The sequence below is a fragment of the Juglans regia genome, chromosome 4 (assembly GCF_001411555.2).
Source record: "Juglans regia cultivar Chandler chromosome 4, Walnut 2.0, whole genome shotgun sequence".
NCBI lineage: Eukaryota > Viridiplantae > Streptophyta > Magnoliopsida > Fagales > Juglandaceae > Juglans > Juglans regia.
In genome coordinates this window covers 8329669-8345527 of record NC_049904.1, presented here as the reverse complement: position 1 = coordinate 8345527, position 15859 = coordinate 8329669, and positions in this window count along the sequence as shown.

Here is a 15859-nt window from a genome sequence, read left to right as displayed (position 1 = left end):
CATAGGATAATCTGTCTAGGCGTTTACCTCGCCTCCCGAGGTCAAGTCATGTTTTGAAGTCTCCTCCTCATAAATGTCATCACCTGGGTGGCTTAAAAATATAAAAATATACAAAAATGAGTCAAATACTCAATAAACAACATATCATAATGTAAACATAATAAACATAAGGTTTCTTGAAACATGTGCATACTCATAAATACATACGTAAATAACATGAACATAAACTTATCTTTCACTTATCATATGCCAATACCCACTGTTGACTCCTTTGAGTTAAGGTTAGCAAATTTAAGTAGATTCTAATTCTACTCACAGCTTCGGGTTGTGAAATCCATACATAAGAAAAACATACTGTGTGCACTACCAGCATATACGACATGGCAATGCAAAATACCCACAACATAGGTATCATCTTCATATCATAACATAGGTCGTCATGGCAGCGGGAGGAACAACATGAACATTTGTTTTTTATAGGGTGGGGGAGTGGTGCAGTTGAGGTGCTCTGACTCTTCTAGTGGTTGACGGAGGATTGAGTAGAAAACATGGCTATTTTTGGTATTCATGGTGGAGAGAGAACGACATGATAGTCTGGGGACAAGAGGAGCTAGTTTCAGCTCTAAAAACCCTAGGATGCATGAAAGGCAATATGTGCAAGGGGCTGTTCATGAAGTGTATAAATAGATGTAGTGACGTGCATGTGTGACTAACGGAGAGGGACATGCATGGCTTGGAATTCAGGGAGGAAAAGGAGTTTTATTATGAAAAGGAAAGTACAATGGTAATAGTGTTTGGACTCTAACACTCATGAGCTTGGAAAAAAAATAATAATGGAGCCTTAACTCTAGGTTCAATTAAAAATAATATATTCGATAAATTCTTTTATGGGTTTTAACTCATTTATTGAACCTAATAATTGGGATAACGTCATCTTCTTTAAAATATATATATATATATATATATTTAACCTAATAAAATTATCCTTAATTTATCTCTAAAAATATAAGATCGGGTCGTTACAGGATCGGATCGGAGTTGGAGTTGGTCTGGCTATACCTCTGATTCCGACTCCATTTTGTCAAAGTCGGAGCAAAGTTAGAGCGGAGTCATATTTTTGAATTTTTGTTTAGCCCTAATTGCAATGCTGGAATGTCTAACTAGTGGTGCACCTAATGATGTTCAATTCTTGTGGAAGCTACGTTCTTATTTGCTAACCATAGAAAGAGCTATGACTGCAAGGGTCTTTAAACCTAACTCACGAGGGTAACAATGTCTAATGACTATTAAGGATATACGGTTAAGGAATGTATGCTTTTCTTTTAAATGATTTGAAGCTTATTGTTATGTAAGATATGAGGTTAATTTGTGTTGAGAATGTTAATGTTTTGCGGAAACCTAAACTACTATTATGTTTATTGTATGATGTAGTTCTTACTAAGTATTCAAACTATTTTTTATTTTTATGTTTCCTAACCCAGTTGAGAATGATTATAAGGATGTTGTTGAACTTGATGCTACTTAGGGGATGACAATGAGGCTCGTGGCATTGAGGATAACTATATTTATTTTCAATATTGCGTGATTTGTAGTACATATCTATTTTTATTTCTTTCAATAAGTGCTATTGGCAGCTTTATTTCGAGAAGTTTTTTTATAAAAATAAAGTAGTCTTATTATTATGGATTTTTATGAAATCTTTTATATTTGGCACTAAAATGTAAATGTTTCAAGATTAATAGCCCCTAACTTTAAAACCCTAGTGGATGGGATGTTACATGTCTACATGATACATAAAACTTGGCCGAGTCATGTATATTGATATGACCGGGTCATGGGTCTCTTAGGTCATGCATATGGGTTAGGTCCAATAAAAGGGTCTTGGGTTGGATTAGGTCATTGGTCATAGGCTTTGTCTTCGGTCTTAGTTTAAGACATGGGCTTCATAACACCCCATTCTCGCAGACTAGGGATGTCACATACTTGTTTAAATAAAACCAGGCAAGAAACTTACATAATTAAATAAAACTGCTTATCACATAAAAGATTGGATAAAAATAAACCATGTCTTACACAAAACATAATCATAGTTTCCCAAATCAACTAAAAGTGAAAAAGACAATCATAAAATAAAAATTAACTAAATTTCGCTGGTTTAACTCAGTAAGAAACTTATTACAACATAAACATAATAAACGTAAGGATTTTCATAAAATTTCTCATGTGTGAGAGAATAAAATCATGACTGCTCATACTCATGTTATGCATGAATTATCTTGATTTATCTTAATTAACTGACTAATATGACTTATCTGACTGGCCAATACACTTAACCCTATGTGCAAGGTTGTACACCGATCCCACATGCTGTAGCCGCAATGGGAGCCATTGAGTAATATTCTAGTATATTACAGTGGATCATGCTTAAGTCTATGGCTTGCACATTTACTATAATCTGAATGGCCTTTTTATTAACTATTTTGACCTTATCTTACACTTGATTTTGAAATCTTATGTGTCTTATGCAACGTAAGATGCATGACATGCATAATACGTACATAATTATAAATAATGAATTAAACATGATGTAGAATTAACATGATCATGTACTATGATAAATGACATGCTTACATAAATCATAATATGCATCGTACATAAAAAGTGGCTATAAGAAAGCGAATTTAATAATAATCTATCTAAATTAACTAACATGTGCTCATCCTAATTTATGATCAAGCTACTTCTTAAATGTTACTAATGTTTCTAGAAAAACATGATTCTATTTAATTAATATATACCAGTGGAGAATAATTTAATAAATATTTTGTTTCATACAAAAATATTGAATACTAATCTCATATAATTATTTAAATACTACTAACATATTTTTACTTTCAATTTTTAATTTAGTAAAGTATTTAAACTTTATACAAATATGTTAAAACAAGTCATGAAATCTCAATTCGTAAAATAGGTTTAATTTTCTTATAATTAACATAATTATTCAATTTTTTACAAGAAAACTAATAAATACTAATATCATTCAAATATTCTTAACATATATATATATTTATATTTTATTTTCTAATTATAACTATAATAGAATAATTTTATCAAAATCTCTCAAATTAAACAACCAAAATTTCATTTCAATAATTAAACTTGATCATACTTAAAATTTAAATCCTTGTAATTTATTACTATGATCAAATCATAAATTAATACTTGGCAATATAAGTTAAACCCTTAAATATTTATGTAAAAATAAAGTTTCTGGGCTAACATGGATTAAAAACTGAGCCCAACTAAAAATATTATTATAATTTTATGAAATATATAAAACCAAGCCTAATATAAAACTTAAGTACGTAAGATATAGTCTAAACTAAAATCCTTTGAACATAAAGTCAACTACAATCACAAGTCCAGTAAAAATCAATCCCAGCCCCAACAACAAAATCACGCCGCAATTCACTTCCTGCCATAATTTATAAAATGGGGGTAGTAATTATAAAGAGCAATAATTTCTTATTCTTAAACAACGGGAGATTCTATATATCACTTATTTTTATTTTTTATCTATTTGTAATGTTCTAATAGAAGGTCAGGTCACATAGCCTATACATTAAAAAGACTAGTCAATAATATAATTGGAGTTCCATTGAGATATTATAAAGAGTAAGAACTCTTCATTTTCAAGTAATGTGAGATGCCATACACCTACTACTCTTATTATTTATGAGAATGGAGTATCACAACAACAATAACAATAATAACAATAATAATTCTCTAACCGATGGCCAGTATTGAGAATTAAAAAATATATATTTTATTATAAAAATAATAAATGATAAAAAAAATTGAAAAAAGAAGGAGAGGAGTCCACTGGTTGTGGCTACCATCGCAGCCATAACCGATGGCCAAGTATTGGAAAACCTTGGGGTGGCTAAAAGGACGTTGTTAGGGGATCAAGAATGCTGCCCCAGCATTGTGTACCAACATGTGCATATGCACTTTTTTTTTTTTTTTTTTTGACTTTTATCATTTTTAATAATTTTTTAAAAAATATCAATTTACTAATAATCAATTCTTTAACCATTAAATAAATAAAAAACAACACAATCAATCACCTTTATTGGTAAAATTTGTCAGTCTAATTAGTATTTTTTTGGCTAGAAATAGTCACCGCATGGGTATCTTAGGGTCCGTTTGGATGTTAAACTCAATTGAATGCACTTTAGTTTAAAACTCCATTCAACATACAGCTGAGTTGAAGCTAAGTGCATTTCAACTTTAAACTCTGTGGACCCCACAGCTGACAAAACAAAAAACAAAAAACTCAATTCCCATTCGATGTTTCTCAATTCAAGGGAAAAAAAAAGTAAAGTAACTTTTGCCTCAGTGGGACCCACTATAACTGACAATTATTTTATTTCGAAAGAACAATTTGGAGACATCTAGCACTGGGAAAAACAGAAACAAGCCTATTTCGCTCGAGTAGTTATTAAAAGCCTTAAGTGGCAATTTTTTGGATGAGAGCCGCTTGAGCGAGAGACATGGGTCTCGAGCGCTTCATCGAGCGGCAACTCAATTGTTTGGTCTATTTTTTTTCCTCTTACATTACATGTATTTTTTACTTCTAATTAAATAATATGTAAATAATTAAATAATAGAATAAAATGTAAATATGATATTGTTGTAATTTTATTAATAATTATTTTATTTTGTTTTTATAATTTTGGAGTAAGAATTCTTTTTTTTATAGTGCTCGGAATATTTTATTTTTATTTTGTTGTAATTGTTTTACATGCATTGAAGGAATTTATGTTTGATTTATGTTATTTATTAATAAATGATTTAATAAATTAATTATTGAATCATTACAACAATTCCAATCATTGGTGGGTCCCATAGCTTTTCCAACTTCCCAAAAATAGTATTAAACTCATTTTAACATCCAAACAAATTTAAACTCATCTTAGATGGGCCCCACATAACTCACTCCATTATCTCAACTTACTACTATTTATAAAGAACTCAGCTTAACTCAACATCCAAACGCAACCTTAATTTGTGCTGTCTTGGGGAGGCTGTGTCCATAGAATCCGAATCTAAGTCAATTACGACATGGAGGCGTACGACCAAATTTATCGTTTTTATTTTTTATTTTTAGTAAATTCTTTTTAACTAGTCAAATGGGTTGTTCTTGAATAGTAAACAGGTCGGGTTAAGTCGGATCAATCTATGAAATAGGCTTGATCGATTTGGAGTAATTCACCTGTTTAATTATTCAAATCGAGTAAAAAGTTGTATAAATTCAAAGAAAAATTACTCTCATCAATCACTATTAACTGTTAGTATATATATTTGTATCTTAGAATATACCTAAAATATTATATCATATCCTTAATTTCCAGTAATTATGCTAGGTTAGAATCTTTCCTTTTAGTTGTATTTCCTTATTTGCTTTGGCCATATTCCACTATATATAGGCCTCATTTGTATAGTTTGATACACATAGAAATATATACTTCTATGATTTTTCAAAATTCTCTCTGTTCCAACATGGCATCAAAGCTACCATTCTGAATTTTTTTGTCTATGCAAGCCGTTCCTCTGGTGTTTTTCTCTTCAACATCAGCAATTGGCTTTCTTGCACTTGATAGTAGGTGATATGAACCCGCGGGAATGAATTCCCTTGAACCCACATTCAATTTGAAAACATCCCAAGAAAGCCAAAATCAAGTCAAGGATAGAGAATCTAGACCCGATAAGAACTCGTTTCAAGAACCTAGATTATATTAAAATCTAGACCCATTGAAGAACACGTGTCAAGAACTCAGATTAGAAAGGAGGAACGCCACAAAAGTTGTGATTTACCTTTGATAAGTTCAAAAGTTCAATTAAGAACAACAGGAGTAAAACTCAACTCATAATGAATAAATTCATCAAATTTCATAAACTTCTGAAAATGAGGCTACAAAGAGTATTTAAACCAAAACCTAATTAAAACCCTAGATAAAATAAAACCCCAACTTCCAAAAATACCCCTGAGTGAACAGTGCCGCGGCTACAGTACGGCGCTACAGTAACTCGGCTACAGTAACCCTAACCCTAGTTCAATAAAATAATAAATTTTCCAACATGCCCTTACATAGGCATAAACTCAATTATTCTAAGCAAATAAAATAGGTCATTGAAATTAATTAAATAAGTTGAAAGCCTTCAAGTTTCTAAAGCCTATAAGTCATGTTATTGTCCTTTCTATAGCTTATGAAATGAATCAAAGCATAATCTTCATCGTTTAAGCCCTTGAACTTGTATTTGGCCCATCTGGAACTTGCAACATATCTTTAAGACTAGGCCCACGTTGGTTCCCATCATTCCCCCTCTCCTCAAAAGGATTCAACCTCGAATCTCCACCTAGATCAAAGGGAAAAATGTTAGTAACATTATCATTGATTTCATATGCATTGTCATTAATTCGTTCAAGAATTTGAGAACATCCATCCAAGCTACTCCTGTTGTCAACAGATAAAGACATAAAATCTAAAGGAGTAAATAGATTAAGTCTATAAACAATTTCAAAAGGAGAATATAAAGTAGTTGTAAGCATGGTCATGTTATATGCAAACTCTATAAATCCATCCATAACCACAAAAATAGAATTTCTATTCCTTTCTTTCCCAGGCAGCCCCAAAACAAAGTCTATAGATATGTCTATACATGACTCACTAGGAATAGGTAAGGGCGTATGCAACCCATGTGGCAAAAGTATAAATTTGAAATTTCTGCATGTAATGCACCTGCCACAAATACAATTGACAACTCTCTTCATCTTAGACCAACATAACTGTTCATGCAAAACGTCTAATATTTTCTTGACACCAGAATGACTACTCTAAATATATGCAAACTCAATGAAGGGCAAATGATAGTCCCACAAACGTTCATGTAACAGGTCAATGTATGGCAAATGATACCCCCACAAACGTTTCTGAAAGACATCAATGAATAACAATTGATATTTCCACAAACGTTCATGCAACACGTCATTGAAAGGCAAATGATATTCCCACAAACGTTCATGCAATACAACAAAAGTCTTCCTTACACCATGGTTGCCCAACAAACCAGCATGTCCATCACACACAAGCAACTTACGCATAAAACTAGTAGGCACACAAAATCTATTCATTCTAAACAAGTACCAATCTAGTTTATAGAACTTGCCAAAAGATGCATTCTCACATGTTCCATACACACTAGCAAAGTCATCATCATCAGCATGCAATTCCTTATCATATTCAAATCTCAACAATTTCGCATCTAAAATGAAGACAAGGACATACCTTCTTGCTAAAGCATCAACAACAAAATTTTTCATACCTTGTGTGTATTTGAATACGTGAGGAAAAGTCTCAATACAATCCTCCCGCTTAGCATGCATTCTAGTCAACAACTTACTTTGTCCCTTTAAGTGTATCAATGACTCTTGTTTTTCCAAGAAAGGTCGATTAATAATTGTCGCACCTGGCACAAAATCAATGTAGTGCTCTATCTCCCTAATAAGTGGCAATCCACAAAAAACACCACTAGGAAACAGGACCTCATATCCCTGCAACAAAGAGACAACAATACTGGGCAAACATACGTCAAGTCCGTTAGGATTAAGACTCGCCTTAGCACAAAAACTCACTTTTCTCTTTGTTTTTCTCTCACTTTCTTCACACTCTTTTTTCTTTCCACTCTCTTTTTCTTTTTCTCTCTCTTTTTCACAATTACTTTTCAACTCATTCTCTCTTTTGCTTAAGGTCTTAGTCTCACCCTCTTTTTTTTCTTTCTCATTTTTCTGTCTTTCTCCATTTCGGTCTCATTGTTTCTTTTCTTCTCAATCTCACATTCACTCTTACTTTTCAGCACAATCTCACTTTCACTCTCACCTTCACTCTTACTATTTAGCTCATTCTCACTTTTTCTTGAGGTTTCAGCATCACCCAAATGTTTTCCCTTTGGTGGTTCGGTCTTCTCCTTTGCTACTTGATCATTTTTGTCCCACTTTGATTTCCAAGGAGTACTAGAAACCGAAGTATACCTTGATGTACCATTTCCTTTTAGCCGTCTCTCCACCTTCATAGCCATGTGCACCATGTCCACTACCTCCACATAATGTTGCAACTCAACTACATTGGCTATCTCCCTATTCAACCCCCTAAAAAATCTTTTCATTGTGGCCTCCCGATCCTCCACTACATTAGCCCGAATCATAGCCACCTCTATCTCCTTATGGTAATCCTCTACACTCCTAGACCCCTGTATAAGATTTTGTAATTTTTGGTAGAGGTCTCTATAGTAGTGGCTAGGTACAAATCTCCGCCTCATGATAGCTTTCAACTCTCTCCATGTTTCTACAGGCCTCTCAAAATTCCTCCTCCTATTGGATACTAATTGATCCCACCAAATAATCACATAATCAGTGAACTCAATTACAGCCAACTTCACCTTCTTTTCCTCAGAGTAATTATGACAATCAAACACCAATTCTATTCTTTTCTCCTACTCTAAATAAACTCCAGGATCAGTTCTACCTTGGAATGATGGTATTTTCATTTTGATGCTTCCAAGGTTCTTATCTACTCTATCTCGACCCCCTGAGTTTGCCCTAAGTCTTCTTCCAGGCCTAACTCCTCTATGTCTATCCAATCCAATTTCAGATGTTAGGCCTTCCTCATCCTCACCATACTCTCCATTTTCATACCCATTCTCAATTCTAAGCTCACGTCGCCTCCTATCTCTCTCACCTTGCAGATTTTTAATCACTGCTTTTTGATTATCCATACCATCCCTCACTTCACCCAACACCAAGTTCAACCGCTCAAACTGTTGTTGCATGGCTTGCAACACAAAGGATGAGTTATCTGCCATCCCCTTTGGTGAAAAGTCACTTCTACGAAACATCATAATATGTTGCACAAAAACAATGTTAGTGGAAAACCTCACACACTCCCTTACGTTTTTACACTCGAATAATGGCACTCCACTCGTATTTCACTCTTAATGGCTTTTTCCCGATAATAGTCTCATACTCTCCTGCTTTTTACCTCAATAGTTTTCCCGCTCAAGTTCTTTAAGAACTATTTGAACTAAATCAAGACAATACAACATTGTATTATTCCAACCAGTAATATAGATCAAAGAAATAAGGAATGAATAAAATGACACGAGACTCAAGGAATTTATACGAGGGAAAGAGTAATTATAAAACAAGATACCAACTAGAAAGATGTATTCAACTCCTATGATGATAAAAGCTCAATCAACAAATACTTTCTTTCTCTTTGTTGTATCTATGTAGCAACTTTGAATATGCCATCTCCTCTTTTCTTCTTCTTCTTCTTTTTGGTTTTTTTGTTTTTTTTTTTTTCGAATTTTCTTTTCTTTTCTTTTCTTTTCTTTTCCTTTCCTTTCTTTTCTTTTCTCTAATTCAACCACAAACATAAATATTCAATTTTGAAAACCAAGCAATTGAATTCAAACACGACAACGAAGTAGAAGATAATCAATGGAACGGCACTCCAAGCAACAGATAAACTTAGAGATGCAGGAAAACCCTAGAATTTTGAAACCCTAGGTGATGCAAATTTCAGCCAAACCCAAAATCTTAAGAATTTCAGCAGCCTACTTTTTGTTTCTATTTTTTTTGGCAACCCTAGAACAATGAAGCCCTAGAATTAAATTTAAGGATGCTAGAATTAAAAGATAGAATCAGATCTGATTAGAAACCTTACTCTGAATACCAAATGATATGAACCCGCGGGAATGAATTACCTTGAACCTACATTCAATTTGGAAACACCCCAATAAAGCCAAAATCAAGTCAAGGATGGAGAATCTAGACCCGATGAGAACTCGTTTCAAGAACCTATATTATATTAAAATCTAGACCCATTGAAGAACACGTCTCAAGAACCCAGATTACAAAGGAGGAACGCCACAAAAGTTGTGATTTACTTTTGATAAGTTTAAAAGTTCAATTAAGAACAAGAGGAGTAAAACTCAACTCACAATGAATAAATTCATCAAATTTCATAAACTTCTGAAAATGAGGCTACAAAGAGTATTTAAACCAAAACCTAATTAAAACTCTAGATAAAATAAAACTCTATCTTCCAAAAATACCCCTGAGTGAACAGTGCCGCGGCTACAGTACGACGCTACAGTAACTCGGCTACAGTAACCCTAACCCTAGTTCAATAAAATAATAACTTTCCCAACATGCCCTTACATAGGCATAAACCCAATTATTCTAAGCAAATAAAATAGGTCCTTGAAATTAATTAAATAAATTGAAAGCCTTCAAGTGTCCAAAGCCTATAAGTCATGTTGTTGCCCTTTACATAGCTTATGAAATGAATCAAAGCATAATCTTCATCGTTTAAGCCCTTGAACTTGTATTTGGCCCATCTGGAACTTGCAACATATCTTTAAGACTAGGCCCACGTTGGTTCCCATCAGTAGGCTTATCACAAATTTACATTTGGTTTTCACTCAAACCTTCATCAAACTAGATCATAGAAGCAGTCTTGAGAATTTTATTGACGTTTCCGTTTCAAAATCTTCCAATTCTGCTGCCACACGTGCCTCCACGCACCGGTCAAACGCTCTGTGCATCGCCCCCACTCGCCTCATGCGCCTCACTACCTCACCTCACTCTACCACCTAGCCCTCTTGCAGCCCAGTCTGTTTCAAGCCCAGCCCGTCTAAAGTAAGATCCAAATTTGTTTTCTTTTCTCTACTTTTATTTTCGGCCCAGTCCATTTCACAGTCCAGTCCAATCACAACCCAACCCATTTTGTCCCATTCCTCGACTGTTGACTGTTGACCGTTGATCAAAAAAAAAAAACTCCAGTAATATGTCTCACCCTTCTCCCAACCTTGACGCCACTGTTCGTCCTATTGATAATATTTTAGATGACTAATTATAATATGTGGGCCTAAAATATGGAAGTTTTTCTTAGAGGATGAAAATTGTGGCGCTATGTTTCTAGTGATATTTTTGCAACCAAGCAACAAGACGGTGAGAGTCTTAGGGTAGGTTTGGGGAGTGAGATGAGAATTTTGTGTTTTGTTTTGAAGTTTAAAATATTAAGTTTTAATATTATTATTGTTTTGGGATTTGAAAAATGTGTATTGGGATTTTAAAAAGTTGAATTGTTTATAATATTTTGTATGGAGATTTGAAAAATATGTAATGATGAGATGAGATGAGATGAGAATTTTGTATTTTGGTTGATGTCCCAAACCTGCCCTAATATTTTTGCATGTCGGCTTGAAGATTGGCATAATATTCATTATAAAATCTTGTCTTGGTTTATCAATACTTCTGTTCCATCTATCCATAGCCTACTTCCCAAGCTTGGTAATGTTAAACCTACTTGGGATTATCTTGCTAAACGATACAACTACACTCATGATGCTCCGTTGCAGTTCCAGATTGAGACTATGCTTTATCAGATGCGACAAGAATTAGATCAATCCATTGCTGATTTCTATTCTCAAGTTAATAATCTCTATGAACAGTTGTCTGATACAGATCCTCAACTCAAATGTTTTGAAGACATTACATTGTTTGCAACCTACCGTGATCGTTGCAAATTTATTCATTTTATGATGGCACTTCAGGAGGATTTTGAATCTACTCGGGCATCTCTTTTACATCACACACCTATGCCCTCTCTTGAGATTGCAGATGCTAAACTTATCTCAGAAGAAAATCGTCATTACACCATGAAGATGCAAACTCAGGATTCAGTTGTCGCTGCATCCCTAAGACTACCTTTGGGTCTTCTCTCCAGCCTTGGGCCGTTTTCCTTCTCAGTCTTCAAAGACTATCTTCTACAAATACTACAAACGCCCTGGTCACTTTGTTATGGAATGTCATAAATTGCAGAACAAATCAGTCTTGGGCCCCCTTGTTGCAAGCTACTACAGTGGCTCCAACTACTCCTACTGCTCTTGAGTCTGTTGCTGAGCCTTCTTCAGTGTCCACTACTCTCACTACTATTGACATTGAGGGATTAATTCATCAAGTTTTATCCCGGTCTTCTAGTGCTTTGTCTGTCACCTCAGGTACATCTCGTTGCTTTTTTTTTATTTTGCATATTGTAATCACATGACCTTGGATTCTACCATTTTTTTTCCAAAAATCTGCTTTTTCACCCAATTCTATCATATATATTGCTAATGGTTCTCATTTATCTGTTAGTCACATTGGGTCCATTTCCTCCCCTACCTTATTTGTTGACAACACCTATCTTGTTCCCAAGTTGTCCTTAAAATCTCCTTTCAGTTGGTCAACTTTGTAAATTAGGTCTTAAGCTTACCTTTTCTAATGCTGGTATTGATGTGTAGGACCCACAGACGGGTCGTAAGATTGGACGTCTACTCGAGCTCGCTTCTTTGCAGCTTCCATCACACCTGTCTCGCTCCGTTGTTGCTCCTGCTATCTCTTCCCAGTTATGGCATTCTCAGTTGGGTCATACCTCTCTTCCTCGTGTTCGTCTTTTGGCCTCCCAAGGTCACTTAGGTTCTATAGGGTTTGCCTTTTTTTATTGTGTCTCCTGTCTGAAAAACAAACTCATTTACCTTTTAATATAAGTGAATCTTTTTCGACGACACCTTTTGATTTGATTCACTTTGATATTTGAGGTCCTGCACCCAGTCCTATTGAAGGGGGATCTCGTTATTTTGTTATCGTTGTTGATGATTATTCTTGTTATACATGGCTATATTTCTTACAGCATCGATCTAAGCTTGTTTGTGTTTACCAAACTTTTCACAAAATGGTATGAACTCAATTTTCTCGTACCGTTAAAGTTTTTGTTCAGATAATGCCATGGAATACAATGATAAAACTCTCCTTGAGTTCCTAAATCAACAAGGCACACTGTCACATCTTTCCTGTCCTTATATCTCTCAACAAAATGGTCATGTAGAATGAAAATATCGTCATATCCTTGATACTGTAAGAGCTCTTTTTCTTTTTGCTTCTTTACCTGAAACGTTTTGGGGTGAAACTGCTCTTACTACTATGTACACAATAAATCGGGTACCTTCACCTATACTTCACAACAAATCTCCATATGAGCTTCTCTATGGTATGGTTCCTAACTATTCCTTACTTCAAGTTTTTGGTTGTGCTTGTTTTGTTACTCTTCCTCCTCATGAACGGACCAAACTTGAACCTCGTTTTCGGTTATGTTGTTTTCTTGGTTATGGCTTAACTCAAAAAGGTTATCACTGTTATGATCCTATCTCCAAACATCTTTGAGTTTCTCATCATTTGGAGTTTTGGGAACACAAACCATTTACCAATATATCCACGTTCTCCCTTTCCTCTTATACCCACACACTCATATTCACTGATCCCTCTATTGCTCTATTTTCTGACTTTTTTGCATAGATTCTGAGCTCCTCAAATAGTTTTTCCACTGCTGCATCCAATCTAGTTGATGCATTTGATGGACCACTTGCAACACCACCCATTGATCAGTCTTCTCCACTCCTTGAACCTCATCTTTCCAATCAAGTAAGTGCTTAAGTGCTCCTCCTACTTATCTTCATGATTATCACTGTTTCTATGTCCTTGCCACCCTCCATGAACCTCACAATTATCGTGAGGCTCGTACTGACCCTATTTGGCATCAAGCTATGTCTAATGAATTGAATACTCTTGTCAAAACATATACTTGAGATCTGGTGGACTTGCCTCTTGGTAAAGCTGCAGTGGGATGCAAGTGGATTTATATAATCAAGACTTGGGCAAATAGATCAGTTCAACGCTACAAGGCTTGACTTGTTGCAAATCACTCAAGAGTATGGGATTGACTACGAGGAGACTTTTGATCCTATTGCTAGACTTACCTCTGTTAGATCTTTACTTGCAGTTGATGATGTTCGGCGTGGGGAACTTTTTCAAATGGATGTTAAAAACGCCTTCCTTAATGGTGATCTCACTAAAAAAGTTTACATGCAGCCTCCACCTGGCTATGAGCATCCTCCACATAAAGTTTGTCATCTTCGTCGCGCATTTTATGGGCTCAAACAGGCTCCTCAAGCTTGGTTTGAAAAATTTCAGTTAGTGGTTTCTCAACAAGGCTTTCTTTCTAGCCCGTATAATTTTGCACTCTTTCTTCGCACTACTGGGGTAGGTACTATCCTTCTTTTTTTCTATATAGACGATATGATTATTAATAGTGATGATATTGCTGGTATTCAAGATCTTCAAACTTTTCTTAGTTAGAATTTTGAGATGAAGGAGTTGGGACATTTCATATGTTGTTCATCTGGCCAATCAATTTATGAGCGCGCCTTAATCTACCCATTTTGCTGCAGTTCTTCGAATTTTACACTACATCAAGGGTACTTTGTTTCATGGTCTGCACTTCTCATCCCACTCCTCTCTGGAGCTCCAGGCCTATTCTAATGTAGATTGGGCTAGTGATCCTACTGATTATCGCTCCACCACTGGTTATTGTTTCTTACTTGGTATTTCTTTGATTTCATGGTGTAGTAAGAAACAGTCCGTTGTTTTCCGTTCTAGCATTGAGGTCGAGTATCATGCCTTTGCTGACACGACATCTGAACTTTTGTGGTTACGCTGACTTCTGAAAGATATGGGTGTTCCTTAATCAATAAGTTCTCTTCACTGTGACAATTGTAATGCCATCTAGATTACGCACAATAATGTGTTTCATGAGCATATCAAACATATTGAGATCGATTGTCACTTCATCCACCACCATCTTCAGCATGGTGTCCTCCAATTACACTCGGTTTCTTCTGAAGATAATCTTGCTGACATTTTTACGAAATCGCATCCACCTGGTTGGCTTGGTGATCTTGTTTCCAAACTCTAGTTGACTTTGCCACCAAGAGTTTGAGGGAGGATGTTAGTATATATATATATTTGTATCTTAGAATATACCTAGAATATTAGATCATATCCTTAATTTCCTGTAATTATGCTAGGTTAGAATCCTTCCTTTTAGTTGTATTTCCTTATTTGCTTTGGCCACATTCCACTATATATAGGCCTCCTTTGTATAGTTTGATGCACATAAATATATACTACTATGATTTTTCAGAATTCTCTCTGTTTCAACATTCACCACCCCACATTCTACTCTCTATAAAAAACACTCACATACCCTATAAAAAACATCCACACACCCTATAAAAAAAAAGCTATAATAAAGTGAATAAATATGGTGGAATGGAAACTTTCTTCATTTTGAAAATTCGAAGAAATTTTTAGGCTTGCCAATTGGATTGTGTCAGGTCATTCGGATTTGGCATTTACTATGCATCAGCCACACCTATGTTCTATAGTGGGGAGTGGGGAATGTGAATATAAAACGTTTTTTTTTTCTATAAATAAACCGGTTAGGGATACTGCCCGAATACGTAACTGGATCCAAGTGGATAAGATGTTATTTTATCCACCTGTCTAGGCAGATACCTCTAGGATTTTTCGATTCCAAACTGGATCGGAAAAAATCTAGTCCGGATACACAATTCTACTCTATAGTAAAATCTAACAGAATATTCTAGTTTTTGAGTGGAGCGTATAAAATATCCCTACTAATATTAAAATAACATAATTATTAAGGATGTAATTGGCCTAACTCAATCGGTCTTGAAGGAGAGTTTTGGACTAGATTGAATTTTTCAGTCTACCAAAAGTCCGGACTGGGCCGATAAGGACTTTGGACCGAACCGGACCGCTTTGGTTTGATTTGATCAGTCTTACCGAAGTATTTCAGTCCCATTTTTTTCCAGGTTTTTGACAAAAAAATTA